General features: G+C 39.5%; 2 long non-coding RNA genes across 2 annotated transcripts in view; both read left to right on the forward strand.

The window, feature by feature from the left end:
* LOC105490599 (uncharacterized) overlaps window positions 1-7,225 on the forward strand; it is an 82,120-nt gene extending 74,895 nt beyond the window's left edge. Inside the window, exon 3 of the long non-coding RNA XR_011607394.1 lies at window positions 7,147-7,225. This is a non-coding gene — a long non-coding RNA (uncharacterized lncRNA). The remainder of the gene's footprint in view (window positions 1-7,146) is intronic.
* Window positions 7,226-7,339: 114 nt separating this feature from the next.
* Window positions 7,340-24,252, forward strand: LOC139356026 (uncharacterized). The gene is made up of 3 exons (XR_011607397.1): window positions 7,340-7,455; window positions 19,234-19,411; window positions 24,175-24,252. It is a non-coding gene; the product is annotated as an uncharacterized lncRNA (long non-coding RNA).
* The last annotated feature ends 479 nt before the right edge of the window (window positions 24,253-24,731 follow it).

Consider the following 24,731-nt stretch of genomic DNA (forward strand, 5'->3'; position numbering starts at 1 on the left):
GACTCATTAGGCACATAAATTCCTCATCTGCCTACCATGCCTGCAAATCTCTGTATTCAGTAGTGACTGACATGCCAGGATACAGGGTGAGAAACCATTACAGGGAACCAGGTCAGTGCTGGAGGATCTCAGCTTGCATTGTCTCTGCGGTGCAGAGTCACTGGGCAGACGTTCAATGGTGGCAGCTACTGCTGGGTTTTTAACTTTACTGAGAAGTCATGCAAGTTTTAGTCTTATCTTAAGCCTGGGCAAATATCTAACTGTCTACTGGAGTCACTGGATCTGGGCCCTGAAGGGTGAAACTTTACGCGTGAAGTCTGAGTGCGTTTCTTTGCAGGGATTGTTCTACCTTGGACATATGCAGGTAAATTGTGATATGAAGAGAATTTATGTCTCCTAGTGGCTGAGCTGGTACAGTGGACGTGGTTGGAGGCCACTCAGACCCTTTTACCAAGCGAATGCTCCCATGTACCTTGTGCTGCGTGCTGGCTGTTAATGGCTCACAGCTGTTCTCCTCTCCAGGGACTTTCCCTAGACTTCCACCCCCAAGTCTCCAGGAGCCTCCTCATCTCAGAGGTACCTGGGAGGTTACTTCTTACTTGCGAACCCCACAGCCCTGGAGCAGGGCTATCCTCAACAAATGATTGACTGATGTTTAGATACAAAGGCCTGGATCTCTTACCTGAGATGAGATGCTCTAGAACTTTCTGTGGGATGAGAATGAAGCTGAAATTCACCTGAAACCACATCTTTACATAACTATTCCTTGCTTTACTTGCTTCCCTTTCTGCCTAACATGTTCCTGCTGGGGCACTCCCTCAATTCACTGCTTGCATAAGAATTCATGTCTCAGCCTCTGCTTCAAGGGAACTTGACCCTAGAAACGTGGTAACTAAATCTACTATGATGACATTCTAACTTTCACAGTACAGTTATCATCACTTATATATCTATTTAACATTTGAAAATTTAAAAGTATATACCTCATCTGTTAAAAATGCAGACAGGTGTTTATGACATTTGCCAGCAATTCCACTCCTAGGCATATATCATCCAAGATAAATGAACTCAAAAGGCCTTGGACATATATCCTCAAAAGGCCTTGGACAAGAATGTTCATAGCACCTTTATTCATACAAGCCAGAACCTGGAAACCACGTAGATGTGTCTATCAGCGGAAGAATGTAAACATAAACTGTGGTGTGTTTATAAAACCAAATCCAACTCAGCAATAAAAAGCATGAGCTATGAATACATGCAACCATAGTTGAATCTCAATGACATCTCGCTGAGAGAGACCAGATGCAAAAAGGAGACACTATATGATTCAATTTAAATGAAAGTCTACCATAGACGAGTAATCCACGGTGATAAAAATCAAATCAGTGATTACTTTGCAAGAGGATGTGGAAATGGCTGGAAAGGGGCAGGAAGGAGTTTCTGGGACTCGAGAAATATTCTGTCTTGATTTGCATTCATCAGAACTTATTGAAGAACACATTTAAAATCTGATCATCTCACTGTATGTAAATTATACCTTAATTTTAAAAAAGCAGACGTAAAAAAATATCTTTTTCTGAGTTTTGTTTATTTTGATCACACACTTGTGTTGAACAGGGACTATGACTAAGTTTTCTCAGAGTCCCAGACACAGATGACAGTGACTAGTGGCAATATGTTAGCCTCCCTGCGTGTTCGTTCTGTAGACTTTTCCATTTGGGTTCAATTTACTTTAAGTTTACTTTGGATTAGAGAAAGGGATAGAGAAAGATTGTTGACTCTCCAGGTTCCTTTATAAAATGAATGTCATATAGGTCATGCTTTTGGATGACACTTTGCAAAAACGTAAAACGTTCTATCATTCATTTTTCTTCTAGCACACATTTTAGTCTGCTTATGGCATTGCAGGTACTGAATTAGAGGCTAGGGAATATAAAGAAAAAATAAATGCTGTCTCAGCCTTGAAGAATGAGGTGAAGGAATTGGTTGTAACTATTACAGCAATAAAATACTGGGAGTGCCTAACAGAAGTGCTGTACTGGGCACAGCAGCTGCTGAATGGAGCAGGGGAAGAAATCCATCTGGGGGTGCTGGGAAAAGCTTCCTAAAGGAAGTGGTGGTTGGAATAAACACCCACAGCATCAGTAAGCCACAGAGACAGCATGGTTTTGCTGAAAGACGAACACTCTAGACTTAGGTAAACCAAAATGAAGACCTTTGCTCCAACACACACTTTCACTCGGGCAATTTGCTTATCCTTTTTGTGCCTCTACTTTGCTATTTCTAATCTGGGATAAAACATACCTTGCAATGTTGCTATGACATCATACATAGCTACTGTTGTTATTATTGTATCTGTGAAAGGTGACATATTTAAGTCATGATCATCCATGAACAGTTTATCAATTAGCCACCTAATTTAATAGCAAGAAAAGGTTCCTGATGAAATTCATTTGGGGGAATTAAAGGTATATTCCATTTTATTGCCATTTCCTGCTTCTAGAGGTTGCCTGGCTTCCTTGGCTCATGGCCCCTTCCTCTGTCTTCAAAGCCAGCAGCATATTCGGCTGTCTCAGACTTCTACTGTCACATTTCCTACTTACTCTCTGCTTTTGTCATCACACCACCTCTCTCTCTCTGACCCTTGTGCCTCTCTCAACAACCCTGTGATCACAGTGAGGGCACATGGATAATCCCAGAAAATCTCCCTGTCTCAAGATTCTTAATCAACCCTGCTAAGTCTCTTTTAACATGGAGAGTAATGCATTCCAAGTTCTGGGGATTAGATATGAACATTTTTGGGGGAGGGAGCATAATTCAGCCTACAACAGAATGTAAGCCAGGTGTGATGGCATGCCTGTAATCCCAGCGGCTCAGGAGGCTCAGGAGGGAGGATCACTTGAGACCAGGAGTTCAAGACCAGACTTGGCAAAATTGTGAGATCCCATTTCTTTTTTTTTTTTAATTTATTTATTATTATTATACTTTAAGTTGTAGGGTACATGTGCATAACGTGCAGGTTTGTTACATATGTATATTTGTGCCATGTTGGTGTGCTGCACCCATCAACTCGTCATTTACATCAGGTATAACTCCCAATGCAATCCCTCCCCCCTCCCCCCTCCCCATGATAGGCCCCGGTGTGTGGTGTTCCCCTTCCTGAGTCCAAGTGATCTCATTGTTCAGTTCCCACCTAAAAAAAAAAAAAAAAAGGAATCCCCTCTCCCCCACCAAAAAAAATAGCATATGCAAACAAAAACAAAAACAAAACCCAGAATATATATATGTATTATCTTGAAGCCACTCTGGTGGATCTGAGTAGCTGAAGGGTACAGTTATTGAATGAAGGAGAGGCCAGGTAGGGCTGGGGAAATGCCTTGCCTGTCACTAAGGGAGCTGGAACCAAAGGTACTAAAGGGTCCTCATGCTGACAACCTGAGATCTGTGCATCTGGAATTCAATTCTGCTTAGGGTAGGCAGCGTGGTTTGAAGGGTCTGGGAAATGGAGGTGAGGCCAGAGAACCTTGGACGCCATTGCAATAGGACAGGTAAGGTATGAACTAGAAAATTCACCAATGCCCAAGATGGATTCCATCCTCTGTCACCATAATGAGAGAAGAGATTTGAAGCAAGAAGATGAGGAGGGGAGGGAGAAGCATGAGATTCTTGCTTTCAGAGAGTTTTGACAGAATAGGTAATTGCTAAAGGAAAATAACCTACATGGCACTCACTGGCAATTACTCACTTAGAAATTCCTTTAAATATTGCAATACTGAGGGCATTTTAGACTTGATAACATAAATATTTTATTAAAGAGCAAACAATTCACTGACTAACCTTATTGGAAGAAGATTCCCTCATTATGGAAACAGTGACAAATTATTTGTATACAGGTCACGATTTCTTTATGCTCCTGTTTCTTTATGAAATTGAGGGATTAGTTGGATCAAGAAAAACGAAGGAGCAAAAACCATTATTATCAGGCTTTTGAGGTCACTAGTATTATATAAAGTAATTTGAACAGCATTTCTACAAGGGCCTAGGTAGCTTCTGTTTGATTCTTCCAATAATCAGAAGTCAAACAATTATGAAACATTTTTCTGGTGAACATTTATTATTTTAACTACTCCAGGTATGCAGATCTGTTTATGAGCTCAACCCTGGGTAAGTGGTGACAAATGCCCTTCACACCAAAGAGAAAGCTCTTTTGTCACACTTGGAGTTTCCGTAATTCTCAAAAAGACCTAGGCATTTTCTCTGTGTTATCCAGGCAAGATGTCCACAGTCCTAGAAGATAAATTCCAGATAATAACCACCAAGACCGTGAAGATCAAATTCTATCAGGCCAATTAAAATGTTAAATACTTGACTCAAAAAAGAAGAGACAAGAGCTACATAGAACAGACTCACACATTCAGTTTAACAATATAGAATGTATTTTATTAGGTAAAGAAGATGTCTTTCTATATGCCAGAAAATTAGGAAAAATGTGCAGAAAAACAGGCTTAAAATACTTTGATGATAAAACACGTTTATAAAAGTTAGCAAATTGGCCAAGATTTTGGTTTCCTAGAAGATGGATGCAGGAGGTTGTTTAGAAATTCTGCAGATCTGGTTTTAGATCCAGCATGTATAGATTTATGTTGACTTATCTTAATGTAGACAAAGCATACTCATTACATTGCTTAATGGATGATAATATCCATAAAAGTGTCAATATTATCTCTGGATTTCAGATATGAAATGTAAGGTAATCTACAAAAGTGGAAATGTGGTTAGAACAGAAATGATGAAGTGATTATATGACAGTTTAAGACAGAACAAATATTTCAACACTCGCAAGGCCGTGAACAGCAGGGGACTGGGACAAATAAATGGGCAAGAAGGGACCACAATAATCCTAATGGTCCACAAGCTAACCAATGTATTAGGGTTTTTTTAAGACTCGATATTTGGATTTTAGAAAAGACTGCATCAGACAGGAATTTTTAAGTAACCATTCTCAACAGGGGAGTAGTGACAATAGCTTCAAGCTTTGATGTTTTATGGGCCAAGTGTGGAATTATGTTTGCTACTTTCCTCTGTTTTATAGAGGGATGTTAAGGTTGCAACCAAAAATCATAGAACCTGTAACTTTTCTTTCATTTTACAACTCGGCATAAACCTGAATAAAAGTAAAAGTTAATAACAGGGCAAAGCAAGCCTTAATAAAATTCAACAGATCCTTCTGGATACATGTACTTCTTGGTGATTATTATTTGATTATGAAATAGCTCAACATATTAAAAAGACATAAAGCATATTATAATGAACGTCTTGTATCCCTAACTGAACTTAAGAAATAAAATATCACGAATATAATGGAAAACCCTGTGGGATGGTCCTGGAGTATACTCTCCTTCCCATATCCTTGGGCCCCTCCTTAATAACATATGTATGTAGATCCTTAATAAGGTATGTATGTAGATCCTTAATATATATGTATGTAGATCCTTAATGCATGTGTAGTATTGTTTGGTATATACTTAAACTTTATATAATTGAATTCATATTACATATATTCTTTTTTTCTTATTCAACATTATGTTGTGGGAATTAGTCATGTTGCTAACTTTGCCTCTACTTCATTTTGTTATTTTGTAACTTAAAAAAAGCTTTATTGAGATACATTCCATGTACCATATAATTCACCCATTTAAAGTATTGGATTGGTGCAAAAGCAATCATGGCTTTTGCCATTACTTTTAATGGCAAAAATATATATATACTTTTAAAAATATATACTTTTACTGTATGCATAAGGTTACACAGCCATCACCACAATTTAATTTTAGAACATCTTCATTACTCCCAAAAAGAAAACAGGTACCCAGCAACAATTACTCTCATTGTGCCTTTCCTCCAGCAAATCATAAGCAACCAGCCACTCATCCACTTTTTGTCTGTGTCGTATGTGTATTGAGAACATTTCAAATAAATGGCCATATGCATTATCTGGCCTTTTGTGTCTGACTTCTTCTTTAACTTAACCAAGTTTTTTCAAGGTTCAACCATGCTGTAGCCTCTATCAATCCGCTGAATAATATTCTGCCATATGAATACATAACATTTAATCTATCCATTCATCCACTGATGAATATTTGGATGGTTTCCACTTGCTGGCCATTATGAACAATGCTGCTATTAACATTCATGTATAAGTTATTTTGTGTGGACACATGTTTTCATTTCTCTTAGGTATATACTTAGGAGTGGACTGGCTGGGTCAGATGGTGACTCTGTGTTAAATATTTTGAGGAATGCCAAAACTTTTTCCAAAGTGGTTGGATCATTTTACTTTTTTTTAATAAGCAATGTATGACAGTTCTATCTTCCCCACATTCTTGCACACATTTCTTATTTTCTGTCTTTTTCATGATAGCCATCCTAGAGAGTATGAAGTTGGATCTCATTGTGGTGCTATTTCATTTTTTCATGCTGTGTATTATTTCATTTTGTGAAAAATTCATTCTCTTATTAATAAATGTTTAGGCTGTTTCCTTTTTTTGCTCTTATAAATAATTCAAGATATATACTTTTACATGGGTCTCTCTAAATACAGAATTGGAATTTCTGGGTTATAGAGTATGCATATCTTTAATTTTATGAAAAATTATGGAAAATATTTTTTAACTAACATGTTAAGTAAAATGGGAAGATTTACTACTTTGGAAGCAAGATGAAGAACAAAAGTTAAAATGTGCTTCATTGAAATAACTTTGATTCTTTTATTAAGATGTCTTATGCTTTGCATGCCATTTCTATCCAAGTCAAGCCTCATGATACTTTCAACTGGGGCCTTTTTGTTCTGCTTTGTTTTCTTTTTCTTTTTAATTTTCCTCGATTGTCTCAAATGGGGCTGTAATGAAATACTACAAAGGGACAGGTCGAACTTTGCCCTGTCCTCTATCATTCCCCGGATGTGAGACCGGCATTCACGGAGCATCAGATAGTCTGAACGTTTTCTGGTGGTTGCAATGTGATTGGCATTCCTGGAGCAAAGCCCTAGTCAGTCCATACAGAATGAGCAGATTATGGCGGGTGGATATCTTGGCTGCGCTCTCTCGGGAATTGATCTAAATGGCCACTGAAATCATTCCCCTGCAGATATCGATGTGAAGGTGGCAGAAGTGAGCAGAGGAACAGTCGCACTCCAGGGGAATCCGAATGCAGCCTCTCAGGCATCACTCTGTCCTCGAAAGCAAGTGGGCACAATTGGATGTTTTCAGTCTACCTACATTGCACGTGCATCCTTCCACAGTGTTGGGACATCTGTCTCAAGGAACCCGTATTTTGGGAACTCCAGAGATATCTGGGGTCATGGGAATTCACTTGCCTCTTCTAGATGCATGAGGGAATCGTTACACCTCCAGATTCAACTTAAAATCTACTGTGCAAGTCTACTGTGACACAGAGGTAATGTCAGTGAATTTAAGCCGTTGTCTAAGATAAGCTGTGTTGTTTCTGGTACCACATCCCTTTCTATGAGATGTATCCCTAAGATATATCTGTGTGTAAAACATATAACAACAGTTTTGGGAATGATCCAACCCATTTTTTTTTTCCCCAGAGGAAACAGTTGGCAATATTAACTTGAGTATTGTAATACTGACCTGAGTATGGTAATGTTGACCTGAGTTTGTTAATATTGACCTGCGTATATATAAAAAAGAAAACATAGCCCACTATCTAAGCACCACTTCTGACCTCTGCAACAGAATAACAGACCTATGTTTTTACCCTGAGATGGTCAAGGCAAACGCATTCAGAAAGTGTAGTTGCCTTTTCTTTATTAGATCGTTTAGATAACAAAAACCATACCATTTCTGGCTACGAAGAGTATGTAAATGTCTGCTGGGTAATCTATGAGAATCACGACTTTCACCAGCATGAAAAAATGAGAGGATAATGGTTTCTTTAGACACAGTACCTGTTTCAAAAGGGAATAGATGGGAAATCAGTTTTCTTCTAGCAGCTGAAAATCCAGGACTGAAATCTTCAGCCTTGTGAAGTTACAATATATCATAAGGAAAGGTGAGCAACACATAACATTTCAATGCAGTGGCTCTCAGGAGGGGAGAAGAGCAGTAATAGCCAACAGCATGGTCTGTAAACGATGTGCCCCTCCCCGTCATTTCACTTATTGAACCCAATGGAATGCAGCTATAGTAATACTTTTGAGAAGATCAAATTTCAAGTAAGCTTGCTCTAATATTTGGGGATAATTATGACATTTAAGGATGTCTTCCTTTGGGCTGCTGGGTACCACAGTCAATCATCTTGGATATCAAGAAACAAAATTACCAAACCGTAAAATATTCTTCAACAAGCAGTAAGAGAAAATCAAAATATACACCTGACCCATTTAAGCTACAGACCATTGCTTCCAGAACACGATCTATCTTGGCATAGAGCCGAGAGGAAAGGCTATAAACTCACACGGTTCAATGTGATGCCATGTAATAGTTGTTGCTGTTATTCTTTCGCTTTGTCTGATGGGGAAATTGTACTTTCTTTTATCTACTGCAACCCTTCCTGTCCACTTTTAGGAAACCAGTGAGTGATAAGTATGTATGAAAGAGTATTTTTGATACCAGACGCTGAGCTGAGTCTGGCATATGGACTGGGATGTATCAAAGATGATCTTCTACTTCGAGGACTTTACAGCCTGCTAAAGACAGACAGACATATGATGAAAGGAAGTGCTTCAGGGAGCTAGGTTTATGACTATCTAGGGATACTGATATAGGTTCCCTGGGGTTTTTAGGATGGATGCTAGAGGTTGATATAGAAGAGGCCACATCCAAGAGCTGAGTCCTGGGCTTCAGGTAGATGAAGTCAACATGGGGATGAGGTGCTACTGTGCCTGGGCAGTGGGTTTTTGCTTTACATTGCTGTAAGGTGGTGGGTAGTAGATAAAATCTTATACTTTCATATATCCTGAGGATAGCACAGCTGGAAATTTCTTGAAGGGTAAAAAAATGTGTACATGAAGTTTGGAGTTAAACACACCCGTAGCTGAATCCTAACCCCATCACTAATTCAGTGTCTGAAGGAAGTGGATCAAGATGCAGGTATCTTGATACCATAACGATGGATTGGTCCTAAGCAGTTCACAGAGCAGTGACTAGGATTCAGTTAAATGGCAAACTAGTGTTTTCTAAACTGCAATGACAGGCCCATGGAATCTTTTTGGAATAGCAGGTTTATTTAGTGGTAAGCCCATTAAAACATTTTAAAACTGTAAATGATGATGTTTATCATGGAAGACAAAAATACACACAAAGTTTTAAAAGAAAGCAAGACTTAAAATATTTTTTGCTTGCCTGATGTTGGGGACTATTTCTCCAAGGCCCAGGGCTATGCTCCATCACGTCACAAAGGAAAAGTCTGAAAAGTGCTGTCCACGGATGCACCGTATAAAATGCAGAGTGCTGTCCAAATGGTGCTCTTAATGATCTGTCCTCATCATTTATTGATAAATCATCTAAGTTCTTATTAAGCAAGAGCTGCCCTTTGGCTGTGGAACAATGGCTCTTTAATTTGGTGACTATATGTTATCTGCGTTGATGTTTGCATTTGCAAATTGTCTTTCATTTGTCAAAAAGACCTGGGAGAGTTGAGATCAAATCTAAAATGGCTTTTATGTAAAGGCAGGGAGGGTGTGCATACACACATGTGGAACAGGTGGGCAGTGGGTTCAAAGGACAGGAAATCGCAAGGATCAGAAAGTTTTCTTACAGCAGGCGATGCTTCAGCAAAGTCCTGAAGCCGGTGTAGGGTTGAGACTGGAGGAGGAATGGGGAAACAGGAATTTGACATAAAGAGAGTCAAGGAAACGGGAACCAGGAGGACAGGGGCAAGGGCCAGGCTGTGAGTTATGTAAGGCAGAGCAGTTAACTTAGACCCTGGTTATCATGCTCAGAATTCAGAATTAAGTCCAAGGAAAGGAGGAGTATGTGACCCTATTTATAATGTCACAGAGATATTAGATGGCAGGAAATGCAATGTATCCTTCAGTTCATCATCCACTCATGCCAATGAGTAGGCTTGCAGGGGAGTGGCATGGCCAGGCTGTGTGGTCCAATGCTCATCAAAGGGCAGGGAGAGATCTTTTAGCATGAGGCACATTGTTCACCCTTCTGGGCTTCATTTCTTCACTCTTAGCACAAAATTGTGGAGCTGACAAAGTTAGTGCCAAGCCAAGCTGAAGTATTAGAGAAAGGCTCCTGGCAAATAAAATGCCATGCAAGTTCCACAGAATGATGTGGCACCTCAGTGGCACCTGTTCTTAGTCAGAACATCCTGGGTCAGTATTTCTTCACAGCTTGTCATAAATATTCCATGAAACAAAACTCAGGAAGTAATACTAGATTTGGATAAATATTCCAGCCTCAGAAATCTTTGCAGTCATTTTCAAAACATGTAATCCATTTCTTAATTATGCCTGAAGGTGGATGTAACTGCCATCATATTTAACACTACCAAGTGTTGTAGCAATGGAACAGAATGAGACTTGGTTAACCAGTGAGGGGGCAAAGTGAGGGGCTGAGAAATGACGTGCAAAAAACCAAGCAAAGCTTGATGGATGTGACAATTGATGAACTAATGTTTAATGAGAGATTTGTGGATGAGCATCAATTAGCCACGGCTTTCATTGAAATGGATTTGTTGATTTCCATTTTTCCCGGACATATAACTCTGCCATTGTTCATGGATGTTTACTGATTGGTCCTTGAGGAAACTGTGAAGTAGGTGAACTTTGGTTTTGATGGTTTTCTACCTTCCTTTCTATCCCCATTCCACACTCCACTCTTTGTAGCTTCTTATCTGTAGGTGCTCAGAGCACTTAGATGATCTCAGATGCCCTGTCTCATAGGGGAAAAACAGACCAACACATGCCTAGTAACTGCCTAGCATCTGCCCATATTAGACCTTATCTGAAAACTTCAATGGAGAAGGAGATGTCAAGTTCTCCAGTGTCCTAGCCCAAAATATTAGGATTAGGGCATCTGGAAAGGTCTTAGTTAATACTCTTCAGCATTTCAGAGTAAACTGAGGCCACAGGAAGTTAGCATCCTGATGTCAGTCTCAGCCAGCCAGGCACAAAACCAGAACCAGTTACCCTATGTCGTGCTTTCATAGAATCACAAACTGGAGTTGCTTCTATGCAGGGAATCAGGTTTTAGACAGGAATATCTTATTTGCATTCAATCATTTGTCAATATGAAAAGAAACTTATTGAGTGCCTGTTCCCCACGAGGTACTTTGTAGGCACAGGAGATAGGACACTCTCAGTGAACAGGACACTCGGTGAACAGGACACTCTCCCTGCACTCTGGAAGCTTATCATCCATCCACTAACCAAGCGAATTTATTTTTTATGTTTATTTTTTTGAGACAAAGTCTTGCTCTGTCACCTAGGCTGAAGTGCAGTGGTGCAATGATGGCTCACTGCAGCCTTGAACTTCTGGGCTCAAGTGATTTTCCTGCCTCAGCCTGCTGAGTAGCTGGGACTACAGGTGCGTGCTACCATACCTGGCTAATTTTTCTATTTTTTGGTAGAGACTCGGTCTTACTATGTTGCCAAGGCCGGTCGCAAACTTCTAGGCTCAAGTGATCTTCCCACCTCAGCCTCGCAAAGTGCTGGGATTACAGGCATGAGTCCCTGTGCCCAGCCACCAATACTTTCTTAATCACAATAGCGACAGGGGTTTAAAAGTACATCATGAGCAGTGGCTCTCTTTTAAGGTTGGTCTATGTGAGCAGGGTGGAGTACGGAATTGCCAACAACCCAGCCAACCGCTAAAAGTGAAGGATACTTCTCCCTGAAACGTGTATTCTACAAAGGGGATTCCATAGAACTCAACAAGGGGGGGATTCAATCTTGCCAACCGACGGCATCTCATCTCCCCTGAACAAGCAAGCTACATGGCGCCCTACTGTCCTGAAAGCATCCATGTTCTTTTAAAAGAGGCCAATATCCCCAGGAGACCATTCAGAACCCTGGCAGGATATTTTTGTTTTTGGTTTGTTTTCACAGCTGCCGGGAGAGAGGCGCTTTCTCTCACTGTAGCAGCGAAATTTTCCACACAGTGCCCTGACGTATAGTTGTCCCACTTCATCCGCCTGTCACTGAGATTTTCAAGATGATGTGGAAAAGTTGAACCCCATCTGACATTTTCTAAGTTACCGCTGATTTGCTGACATTCTCCCAGTTGTCTGGGTGGCAACTGTGAACTTCTCCAAAGTGCATTTGCCAGAAGAGCCTGCTGTGTGCAAGGAAGCCCAGGATGTGGGGGCAGACACTTTAGACACGAGTGGGGCGAAAATAGGGCTTTTGTTTCATTTTTGAAGCAAACCACCTCAGAAAAGAGATCCACGGACATCCCTTGCTACACAGATGCCTGGCAGCTTCTCGCCCAGACTGATCCTGTCTCAGACAAAATCATGGAAGCAGACGAAGATGAGTCTATCACCTGCCTTTGTGCCAGAGGATATTGAGTCACAGGGCTTGGTTCACTGTGATGTGGCTGCTGGGCTCAACTATGGCAAAAACTAGACCTGTAAGAATTGAGCTGACACTATTCTGTCTCCAGGAAGAAGCTCTGAAGTGCAAACACACACACACACACGCGCAAACACACACACACACACACACGGAAGAACACACACTATGCAGTTTCCTAATTGAATCTAAAATGTAAGTGCTTTGCTGTTTAAAAGGACCTTGCTATCTTGATAAGAAAAACTAATGAGATGCCCTTTCCAGAGCCGGTCACACAATAGTCCTAGTGACAAGGACCCCTATCAAGAAATAAAGCAGAAGATAAATGAGATTTTTCTAATATCCATTTCACCCATTGTTCACCAGTGTCAGGCAGTACAGATTCTATTTATCACGTGGTAGCAGACAGGCGACATGATTTTGTAAAGAAAGATTCAACTGCAGCCTCATATTTTCAGCCACAGGTAAACTTCTTTTGTCAACTGGTAGAAAACAAAGGCAAGGTCAGGGTTTGGGGGGGTGCTCGGGATCCAGGATAGGATGATGTCCTTAATCTTGCATTTTTACCTTAGGGCTATGATAACATCCAAGAAATTAACTTTTGGAAGACAGGGGAGAAAGAGATTATTTCTGACTGACTAATTTAATGGGTTACAATTTATAACCCATTAAATTGTAACTGTGTCAAAGGTTCAACATGCAAATGGATGTTAAGAAATTGTCACTTAAGACTGACACAATTTAAAATTTTCAGAGGCTATGTTAAGACATAAAGTAAAATAGTGGCATTTACTTTCAGGTTGAGGAGAAGGCTGGGTAGATTTAGAGGAAACTCCTGTTGTCCTCTTACCTAGAAGGAACTCTATAGAGGTCAATATTTAGATGTTGTTCGATAACATCCATTGTAAATGAAAGAGTGTTAGACAAAATAATAAGATCTAAACCTGGGAAATATTTACAATTCTGTGGTCCAACTTTTCAAAAATTTACCTGTATTAATCCATTCTCACACTGCTATAAGGATATACCTGAGACTGGGTAATTTAGAAAGGAAAGAGACTTAACGGACTCACAGTTCCACAAGGCTGGAGAGGCCTCACAATCATGGTGGAAGGCAAAGGTGGAGCAAAGCCATGTCTTACATGGCGGCAGGCAAGAGAGCCTGTGTAGGGGAACTGCCCTTTATAAAGATCTCATGAGACACATTCACTGCCAAGAGAACAGCTTGAGAAAAACATGTCTCAATAACTCAACTACCTCCCATTGGGTCCCTCCCATGATATGTGGGGGTTATAGGAGCTACAATTCAAGATGAGATTTGGGTGGGGACACAGCCAAACCCTATCACTACCTTTACAAGAACTACATCATTGCCAGAAACCTGACCCTGCCAAGGGCTCACTCCAGCAAAATGTTTAAATGCGTGTTTGTCCTCTCCTGGCTCTGTTCAGCATGATGGGGAGTGTAGCCATGTGACGGTTAAAACATTTAAAAATATTTCACATTTCAACAGAACTTTCTTATCTGCAGAACTCAAAGGGCTGAGCCAGCTGCAATTCTCCCAACTGCTGTTTACCATGGACACAGATGAGGAATGTCCTTGTTCTCTGAGAAGAGGCTAGCTGAGAGGCAATCCATGTGGAGTGGCAACATCAGGGTCAGATGGCAGGCCAGGCCTGCAGATATCAACACACAGCCTCCACCACTGGCTGCTGGTGCAACCCAAGGAGCGGGCAGGGCTCCACCTGCACCCACTGCTGTCCACAGATCCATTGGGAAAAAGAATCATTTTGAGCTAATGTCAATGTACTCTTCTGGGAACTTTTACTATTCATTCCTTTTGCTATTTTTAGGGGAAGCATGCATTTTTAAAATAAGTGTTTTCTCTCCAAAATTCCTCCATATTTTCATATTATGAGTGCCCTGTAACATTTGCAGAGATAAGCAAGGAGGGAAGGGGGCAAGGAAAATGCAGCTATCTTCTTACAGATTTTCTGTTTCAAAAGAGCTAAAGCACATGCATGGAAGATTCATTTGCATTTCAATAAACATTTTCTCTCCGGAGTTGCTTTATTTTTCCTCTTGCTCCTTGCTAAAAAGACATCCTCCTCGTCAGGCTGTGACATCACTATTTAACGCAGGCGACCATACCACACTCTGTGCCTGCTGGGTAATACGAACTTTAAGCTAACCAGCCTGGCTTTGGAACTCTGCTGGAGAAGTGATTCAGAGAGAGCATGATGGTTGGTATGACCTGTCTGGAATCCCTTTTGATTTACCACTCCAGTGACAAACTACTGGGCGGGCAATAAATGTGTAAAGTGGGGAAGAATTTGCCTCAGATAACAGAAAATCCAGCAGTCTTGGTACTGTTATAAATATTCTTGCAAAAGCAAAAGGACCTGGCCCTTTCTGCTCTTCATGCTGTATCCAGCAAGCTTCCTGTCTTCCTTTCCCCCGGGATGGCCTTGTTTTTTGAATGAATGAATGAATCCATTTCTTGATTAGCTTCCACCAGGTCTTCACTCACTAGGCACTCAGAATCAGGAATAGAAGCAGTGCCCTTCATCTCAAGGGTCCATGATCTAGTTTGGAAGCTTACTAAACTCAGCATAAGAACGATATAATAGCAAAAGATGAAGAGTGCATGGAGAGGAAAAGGAGGGGGAATTAATGCAATCTAAGAGTTACCCAGTTGAATTTTCATGTTTATTTTTGTCCATTTTTAATGTAAACATGATGGGGTGTGGGATGAGAAACACAAGAGCAAACTGAGTTAATCAATGATAAATTTGTTTTAAAACCTCTGTAGGCCGGGCACAGTGGATCACGCCTGTAATCCCAGCACTTTACGAGGCTGAGGCAGGCAGATTGCTTGAGGTCAGGAGTTCAAGACCAGCCTGGCCAACATGGTGAAACCCCGTTTCTACTAAAAACACAAAAATTATCTCGGTGTGGTGGCGGGTGCCTGTAATCCCAACTACTCGGGAGGCTGAGACAGGAGAATCACTTGAACCCAGGAGGTGGAAATTGCAGTGAGCAGAGACCACACCATCGCAACAGCCTGGACAAGAAGAACAAAACCTCGTCTCAAAATAAATATATAAACAAACAAAACAAAACAACCTGTGTAGCAATACACCTATAAGGGGAAGAAAAACAATACTTAGTACATTCTAGACACCTTGCCAAGTAAAGAGATACATTATGAAGTTTACTTCCTGATCACAGCCAGACAAAGTACTGCGCGATTTCCACTTTACAGATACAGAAGCAGAGACTAAGTCAAGTGCTGAAGGTTACATTAGGAAGTGGAGCCACAGAATGTAAACCGTGGTTTGCCTGTACATACCCATAATTATTCCCACAACCATGTGCTGCCTTCTAAATAAAAATATGGTTATTGTTGTTGACAAGTTCAGACTGTGGGAAGCTGATGAAATTTTAGAGTCATCCAGAATGGTCAGTAAAATAGGACTGACTGACATGCCACACGTTCTCAACAGCATAGGTTATGCTGTTCAGAGATTTGTCAACTTTTCTTCTTCCTTAAAGAGAGTTTAACATACTCATTTCACTGGCTTATAGCCAGTAGGGATCTCTTCGGCCCTCAAAGCCAAGCAGATGAGATGAGGTGACAGGCAATGTGGAGGGAAACAAAGATGGCCAATGGAGTTTGCATCCATTGTCGTAACTGGGCCAGTGCAGCCATGTGATGAAGAGCTGTGCACGACGAGAAATAAAACCAAGGATTTTGTCACGTTAAGTCACAGAAATATTTTTTCTTTGTTCTTTTTTGAAAATAGTATGAGAATGCTAACAAGGTGCACAGATTTAGGTGTCAAATTTCATTTTAACATCCATCCCTCCATCCAGCAAATATTTACTGAGTGCCTACATGCTGGTCTTAGAAATTCAGAGATACAAGAAATGATTTCTGTCCTCAAGAAACTTACAAGACTACAGAGTAGGACCACTGTGCCAACAAACCATTGGAGAATCAGACCATTATTGAAGAAGATAAAGATTTCAAAGGAAGGGCAGAGCAAAGACCCACATCTCACCTGGTGGTGGGAGGAGGGGAAAGAGGATATTGGAGAAGGCTCACAAGGAGGGCATAACAATTGGGAAAGTCTTGATGCATGATTAAGAGATTTGAGTAGAGGAGGGAGTAGTGCTTGGGGGAAGGAACCCAGACAGCAGGAACAACAGCATGAAAAAGGCAGAGGAGAAGGAGAATAATGTTTTCACGGCATTGCAAAACTGAATGAAGCCAAGTCTTTACTCAACATCCAATTTTGTCAAAACATTATTAGAGGCTCACAGATGCAAAGACAGGACAGGGTTTTCATCCTTGGTGTGTTTAATAGATCACTGGTGAGACAGATATATACATAATTAAAGACATAAAGAAAATAGTGTTAAGTAGGACTGGTTGTAGCACACTGAGAGTCTTGATGAAAGGGGAATTCATTAAGGGATTGGGAAAGGCTTCTTGGAGGAGGTGACATTTGAAATGGAGCTTGAATCGTGTACCAGCTTTTGTCAACAGGTAGTATTAGAGGAAGGCATTGCAGGTAGCAAGGGGACACACAAGGACAAGAAGGTGTGACCTCCTCCAGGAGTGGAGACTGTTTCTGTGGGTTGGAGCATAGCATGTAGAGAAAGAGTAATAATGAATGGTGCTGGCCATGTGAATTGCATCTCCTCCTTCAGTCTCTCTTTCATTGACGGTCCCTAGTGAGTCTTGTTTGCTTGGTAAGATGACAGGCAGGGCATCACAATGAAATGTAATTCTTGGAAAATTAATTGCCAAAATAAAACAGAATTATTTTAAAATTTGGTAATTATCTGCCCCAATAAGAGCCCACACAAAACATAAAAAAGACGTTATTAGATGTTGATCAGGGACTTCCCAGAGCTCTTTCATCATTTCAGTAATGTTTTTGAAGGATTTTAAAGATATATATCAGGGCAATTAAAATTTACTTATTCCAAAGTCATTTAGGAAGTATAGTTGGAACAAAGTCCAAGTAGAGATGGTTAAAACAAATGAATTTAATATTTGCATCAGTGCCTTGTGAGGACAGATATCTCCTCCAACATTTATAAAATTTCCTTGTTAATTCTTATACTTAATATTTTAAAAGATAGAAACATTTTCAAAGAGGCATAAGTCCTGCAAATTGCAACTACTATTTTAATATTCAAAGAGGAAAATCTCAAGGGCTTCAGTGCAGTTTGCAGCATAATCCAGATTGGAAAATAGTTTCTTTTGTCATAATTGATAGCACCATAAGCCATAAGCTGACAATAATACTAGCTATTAAAAATACTCAAGACACTTAGGATATTTAATTACTTAGAAAAAATTTCACCATGTCAATGCCAATCACACAATGCAGAACAATTGCACGTATTTCTAGGACATATTTTATTTTCTTATGATTATAAAGTGGTTGCCAGAATCTTATATTAAAAGCTCTCTTCTGGGTTTTTTTTTTAAAGAAAGAACAAAACCAATAATAACATTGAGTCACAGAGGAAGAAATATTAATTAAACGAATATGACAATTGGGTAGTGATTGAACAGAAAATGTGGTCTGTGCAGGGCTCCTCTGACTGGGGATCTACTGGAGCTCTGTTTCATTGACTTTTAGAATGAGATTTCTGCTTTGCCAGTCAGGGTGAGGTGGAAAAGTTTGATAGGAAACTGACATTTCATTTCAATCCACCTAGGAATCCACTCTTCATGGTCTGGAAGAGAGTTCTGCATTTGGAGAAGACTTTTGGTCTAAAAAGAGTAGAAAACTTAAGTCCTTTGCCAACAGTTATGGCCTTGCCCTGAGTCAGATTTCATGATTTAGGCACCTGTGGCTAACGACTTGTGCTCCTTATACACTTAGAATAGCACGTCCTTTAGTAAGCACCCACGTCTAAAACAAGATGTTTCATGCTACCAGGGGGTGCCCTCCAAAATAAGTTAGACAACAGGATTTGTCTCCACACAGGTGTTTCTTTACAATGTTTCCTTTTCATTCACGTCTCAAAAAAAGAATCTGCAACTCATTTATTCATGAGAGCTGTGATCTTCCAGTAGATACTGTATGGACACTAGTTCACAGTTCCACACTCCGATTATCCCACAACGTGATGATTTCCCCACCGTTCATGAATGAATGAATGAATGAACGGACGGATGGATGGATAAGTGAATGAATGGGTTCATGTAGGAATTCACTAATAAATGACATGTTTGTTGGTGAGGATAAGCATGAGCTTGGAGCAAGCTGAGGATACTTCAGCAGAACTTGGGATACAGAAACCAAAAGGACTCATGAATTTTTTTAAACCCATGTCATTTAGTATTGTCAAGGATGCTCACCTGGGGGCATTAATGTATATACACAAAAGACAGCATGGTGGATACTGTTTTATTTCCTGTGCCAAAGAGACACTGGCAGCGTTGTTCACAATATGAAATGATGCTCCACTTTGTCCACGTCAGTATCCCCAACTGAAGTGAGTGTTTCTTAAGATTCTTTTTTGATGAACTATTCATCCACTGAACTCAAGGAGAGATATATATCCATATATAATAACCTTATGATTTTTCTTTTCTTCTGTTAAAGAAGTACAATTTTAAACTATCACTGAACATTGTAAATGTAATGCTTGTTTTTAAGGACCTCAGAAATGCTACTTAAACCCTATTCGGATGTGGAATTTAGTGCAGCTGCAACAAGTTAGATTTTGATGAGAAGAACCAAACAGGGCTGACAATGCTCAATTCATGTGAACTTGAGCAGAGCACAGATCCTACAGCAAGTTCAAATCACCTGCAACCCAGTGTCCCATTGAAAGGTGAGTTCAGAATTTTTCAGGTGACCAGTGGGATCCTGTGCCTGCCAAGGAAGAATATGGTTTTAGCACAGTCACATTTGCTGGGAATTCCCCATTTTGAGGTATGGAAGTGATGACGTATCAGAGTTTGAAAAGCATCATTTCTCTAATTTTTTAATGCTGGCTACCCGACTCTTTCCTCATCTCCTGTTACCGGAGCCAGTGCCGATGTGAAAAGTTTCCCCTGCCTCTGAGCAAGGCACAATCTCAAATACGATGGCTGCAAGATGCCGTTCTGCCTGGGAGGCTAAGGAAGACAGTACAGTGCAGAGCAAATTGCAGTGACCTGAGGGTCTAGAGAGGTGGAGGTTCAAGTTCTAATCTTGTTACTAGATAAATGTGTTGCTTTTAGCTGAACGTCTCTGTGCCTGGGAGTCTGGGACACTAAGGTATGTTTTGTGGGGGACACAGTAAATCTCTTCAGGATGTAGATTGCAAAATATTTGGGGATTTTACTCCAACACTTTTGCTCTCCCTTAATAATGTACCAGAATCAATTACTCACATGATGTAATGGAAAACAAGTCTAGCTGGGTTGGAAGACTAGTTACTAAGGCAAGCACAATCACCGAAGAACTGTGTGACCATCAGATTTCTCTGAATTCAAGGTCCCTCATATATATAATTACCATAAAATCTAAATATCTAAAGTACTTTCTAGCTGGAAAATCTGGCTTGCTGATTTTATTTATGTGTTTCATTCACATAATCCCTAGGAAGAGATACATTTAAAAACTTGTAACTTAATATGAAAATAGTTTTTGTTTCTGTTAATCCTAACAACTTCATTATCACACTTGCAAATGTCTCATAATTCTAGGTTTCCAGAATTTGGTGAACCCCTCCCCTTCATAATCTCCCTTACAGATCATCTTCACATGGAAGGGTCTCATTGACAGTGGAAATACTTACATTATTGACTCCATGATGTTAGGGTAAAACTGGTAAGCGATAAGGATTTCCATGTTCTCAGAAATTAGAGAGAAACCGACTATTAGGGCATGCATGGGAGGGATTCTTGCTAGTCTACCTGGATGACTTCTATGTTTGTACCTGGAGATGGCTGGGGAAATTGAAGATGCCGTGTATTTCCATAGTATTTTCCCCATTTCAATTGCACAATGCAGTCAACATACAATTATTGTGATGTAGCTCAGTGACTTCTTCTGAAATGATATATTCTGCTCTAGCACAGAGCATTAACATAACAGAAATGTGAATCTGATTTTATTGCTGAACTCCAGGCTACTTTACAAGTAGGGAGAAAAATGTTAATACATGCAGCAGAAGGTATTTTAAATAAATAGCTGTCATATATAGTTAAACTCACGTTAATTACGGCACAATCAGAAGAGAACAGAGAGGAAGGTATTTATTGTGGGTTGAAAAGCCAAATATTAGCTTTGTTACAAAGTAAGTCAAATGAAGTAGCAATTACATATTGTTTTGATCATGCAGAGAATTCTTTAAAACAGATAATTTCTTGTGTATGTATTATTGATCAGAAGGGAATAATTCAAATAAAAACTTTTGACTACATGGCTATTAAAATGGCATTTTGGAAGAGTTCAAAATTCATTCCTTAAGTTATTTGATATATTTCATTTCTGCCCAATAATCTTTTCTTTATGATATTTATTGCATGTATTTCTGTTTAGATAGAACCAAATAGGTTCAGGGAAAGAAGGAAAGATTTTTGTAAATGGGTAACAGGCATTCTTTAGAAAACATGGGTTGTCAGTAATTATATTATCACAGTTGCCACACCAAGCACTAAGGAAATTGCATTTGGAGATCACAGGAACAGTGTCTCTTTAATAATTAAGTGACTACCTTGTTTTGGAGAGAATTTGAAATAATGCCTAAAAATCTTTTCATAGGCATGCAGGATCACTTCCCTTACAGCCATTATTTTAAATTCTGCTAATTATTTAGAGACAACTTGAACATGCTTATTTCTGATGTTGTTACTTGAGGAGCGCTGATGGAAAAAGTAAAGAAACATGTATTTATATACATGAATTTACATACATTCCTTCCCCTTTACGCATATTTTTTAAACCCAAAGATTTTACATAACCTTTGGGGCTTAATTAAAGATAGCCACCCCCTATCCAAGAGGCGTAGAATTAATCTAAAGTCATAAAACATGAAAGAGAAATTCAAGGAGGTAACCCCACAATGAGACATGATCAGAAAGTGGAATGACCTCCTAGAAAAATAACTGCTAAACTGGTGCATGGAACCTTCCACACAAAAAGGAAAGTGGGCTTGTAACAATTTATCTGATATGTTCGAGAACTGGACTTTATTAGGGATTTCTTTTTGCCAAGAAGTGAGATGATTTTTAAATTGTTTATATGTAAGTTGCTAAAAATTTACAGGATAATAAATGAATTAAAGAGCTAATTTTTTAGGGGGCAACTGGACAAATGATGTGCTAACTCAGTCATGGGCTGAATCATCCCTACTTCCAGGGATGCAGTAGAATTGTCTGTCCCTGCCCCTTGAGTTTGAGGGTGGCTCTGTCACTTGCTTTGAGAAATGAAATGTAAGCAGAGGTGATGCATAGCACTTGTGGGATTTAATTGCTGTTTTGCCACCCTCTGTCCATCTCTTCTGCTGTGTGGCCTCCAGGGAGTCTATGCTGTATGGGTCATGTATCTTGGAGGGCTGAGCCAACACAGGGAGGACCGCTGCCCCGCAGAATCACCGTGACCCGCAGCAGACTTTGGCTGATAAGAAATGAATTTCCGGCCATCATGGTGAACATGGTGAGATCCCATCTCTACTAAATATACAAAAAATTAGCCAGGCATGGTGGCACGTGCTTGTAGTCCCAGCTACTCGGGAGGCTGAGACAGGAGAATCGGTTGAACCTGGGAGGCGGAGCTTGCAGTGAGCCGAGATCGCACCACTGCACTCCAGCCTGGGCGACAGAGTGAGACTCCATTTCTTTTCTCTCTCTTTTTTTTTTTTTTTGGAGACGGAGTCTCGCTCTGTCGCCCAGGCTGGAGTGCAGTGGCTGGATCTCAGCTCACTGCAAGCTCCGCCTCCCGGGTTCAACGGATTCTCCTGCCTCAGCCTCCCGAGTAGCTGGGACTACAGGTGCCCACCACCACGCCCAGCTAATTTTTGTATTTTTTTAGTAGAGACAGGGTTTCACCACGTTAGCCAGGATGGTCTCCATCTCTTGACCTCGTGATCCGCCCACTTCGGCCTCCCAAAGTGCTGGGATTACAGGTGTGAGCCACCGCGCCCGGTCACTAGACTCCATTTCAAAAAAAAAAAAAGAAAAGAAATGAACTTCTATTGTGTTAAACCTCTAAGAATTTGGGGATGTTTAGCATTATTGCATAACCTAGCTTACTCTGATTAGAAAGCAAAATACAAAGGAATATTGCATTGTACACCAAAAATATATACAATATTTATTTGCCCACTGTATATAAGCTAATTTAAATAAAGGCATATCTGCAACTGATGTGTTAGCTACTTGCAAAACATGAGAATCAGCTGAAACACTACTAAAAATGGTGTAAGATGCCTAGTGGGAAATTAATATACAAAATAAATTTCATATATATATAACCAACAATTAGTATGAAGGTGTGATAGAAGAGAAGGACCTATTTCTAGGCATATCCCCAATTTAGAATATACCCAGGAAAAAGATTAATGAGATATATGCATAATATATATAAAGAAAATTTTAAAGCATGAATAAATAAAGAAAACTTGAAGAAATAAAAAATGTACTATGTTCATGGATAGAAAAACATAGCATCATATAGATTTAAGAATCTTAAATGAATTTGTAAATTTCATGTAACTCAAAGTATCAAGACAAGCTTATTCTAGAGCACATATGGTAAAGTAAAAGTAATAATTCCAGGAAAATCTAGGAAAGCAGACTACTTGGAAACAAGTAAGCTCTAACACTTAATAAAATATATAATAAAACTATAATCATTTAACATAAGTAATTACAGTGGTTGAATAGGCAGGATATAATTACAACAGGTTAGAAATTTAGACATAAACCCAAATAAAAACAAAGATTTAATATACATTAATTTGAAAAGATTCTATAAATAATAATTATCACAAAAAATATATCTGTACCTCACTCATTACAGGAATATAAATTGTAGAAGGGTCTTATTTTTTAAGGTTAAAGTAAAATCATTAAAATACTATAATAAACAGATATACTCAATAATCTCAAAGTACAAAAGGTCTTTCTAAGGTGATACAAAGCTCAGGAGATTTAAAAGACATTTTATTCACATAAAAATATTCATTTTCTATGTGACAACAAAGTGACAAAATAAAAAAGTCAATGACAAACTATAAAAATATTTGCAACTCATGTCAGTTACATTTAACATAAAAATCTGTATAAATCAATATAAACACCAACAATCCAATAGGCACATGAGCAATGGATACAAACAGTTGGAAATGGAAACACCCAAAAAGATACCACACAAGAGAAATGCAAACAAACACCATACTGAGATATTACTTCCACAGACTAGCAGAGATCAGAACCATAGCCTGTAAGCAGCGTTGATGAGAATGCAGGGAAAGAAGGACTTGTTTGAATTTCTGACGGTGCAACTGATGAAACCTTTGTGGGGACAATTCGGCAATGTCCACGTTTAAGAAAGTGTCCATATTTTTTGAACTATTAGTTTAACTTTTATAAATTTGTCTTACAGATACATTCACAGGACGGTGAAATGAGTTAGGTCTAAGCATAGTCCAAAAACCCATTTCCACAATAATGAATAATAATGATGACGATAATGATCATAGTAATAACATTGAAAAATAACTTCAATGCCCATCAAGAGAATGCTGGTTTAAGGAAAGGTATGGACATTCATACAATGGAGTTGTATGCAGTCTTTATAGAAAATGAGGCATCTCTGTATTTACTGATAGGAAGTGAGCTACAAGATATAATGTTAACTGTGAAATGTAAAGCCCAGATTCAGAACGGTTGCCACCTTATGCTAATATTGATGTATATATTCGAAGCTGTGTGTGTGTGCACTTATTTTGGAAATGTATCCTACAGCCTTGGTGATCACCATTGCCTCCAGGGATAGGAATTGGAATACTAGGTTCAGAGAAAAGAAGAGGACATACCTTTCTACCTTCTGAATTTTATACTACGTGTTTTTATCATCTACTAAAATAACTTAAATATTTTCTAAAAGAAAGACTAGCAAACACGGACAAACCGAAAGAAGATTTTGAGATGTTATGAAGA

This window comes from Macaca nemestrina, chromosome 9 (genome assembly GCF_043159975.1).
Source record: "Macaca nemestrina isolate mMacNem1 chromosome 9, mMacNem.hap1, whole genome shotgun sequence".
In the NCBI taxonomy this organism is placed as follows: Eukaryota; Metazoa; Chordata; class Mammalia; order Primates; family Cercopithecidae; genus Macaca; species Macaca nemestrina.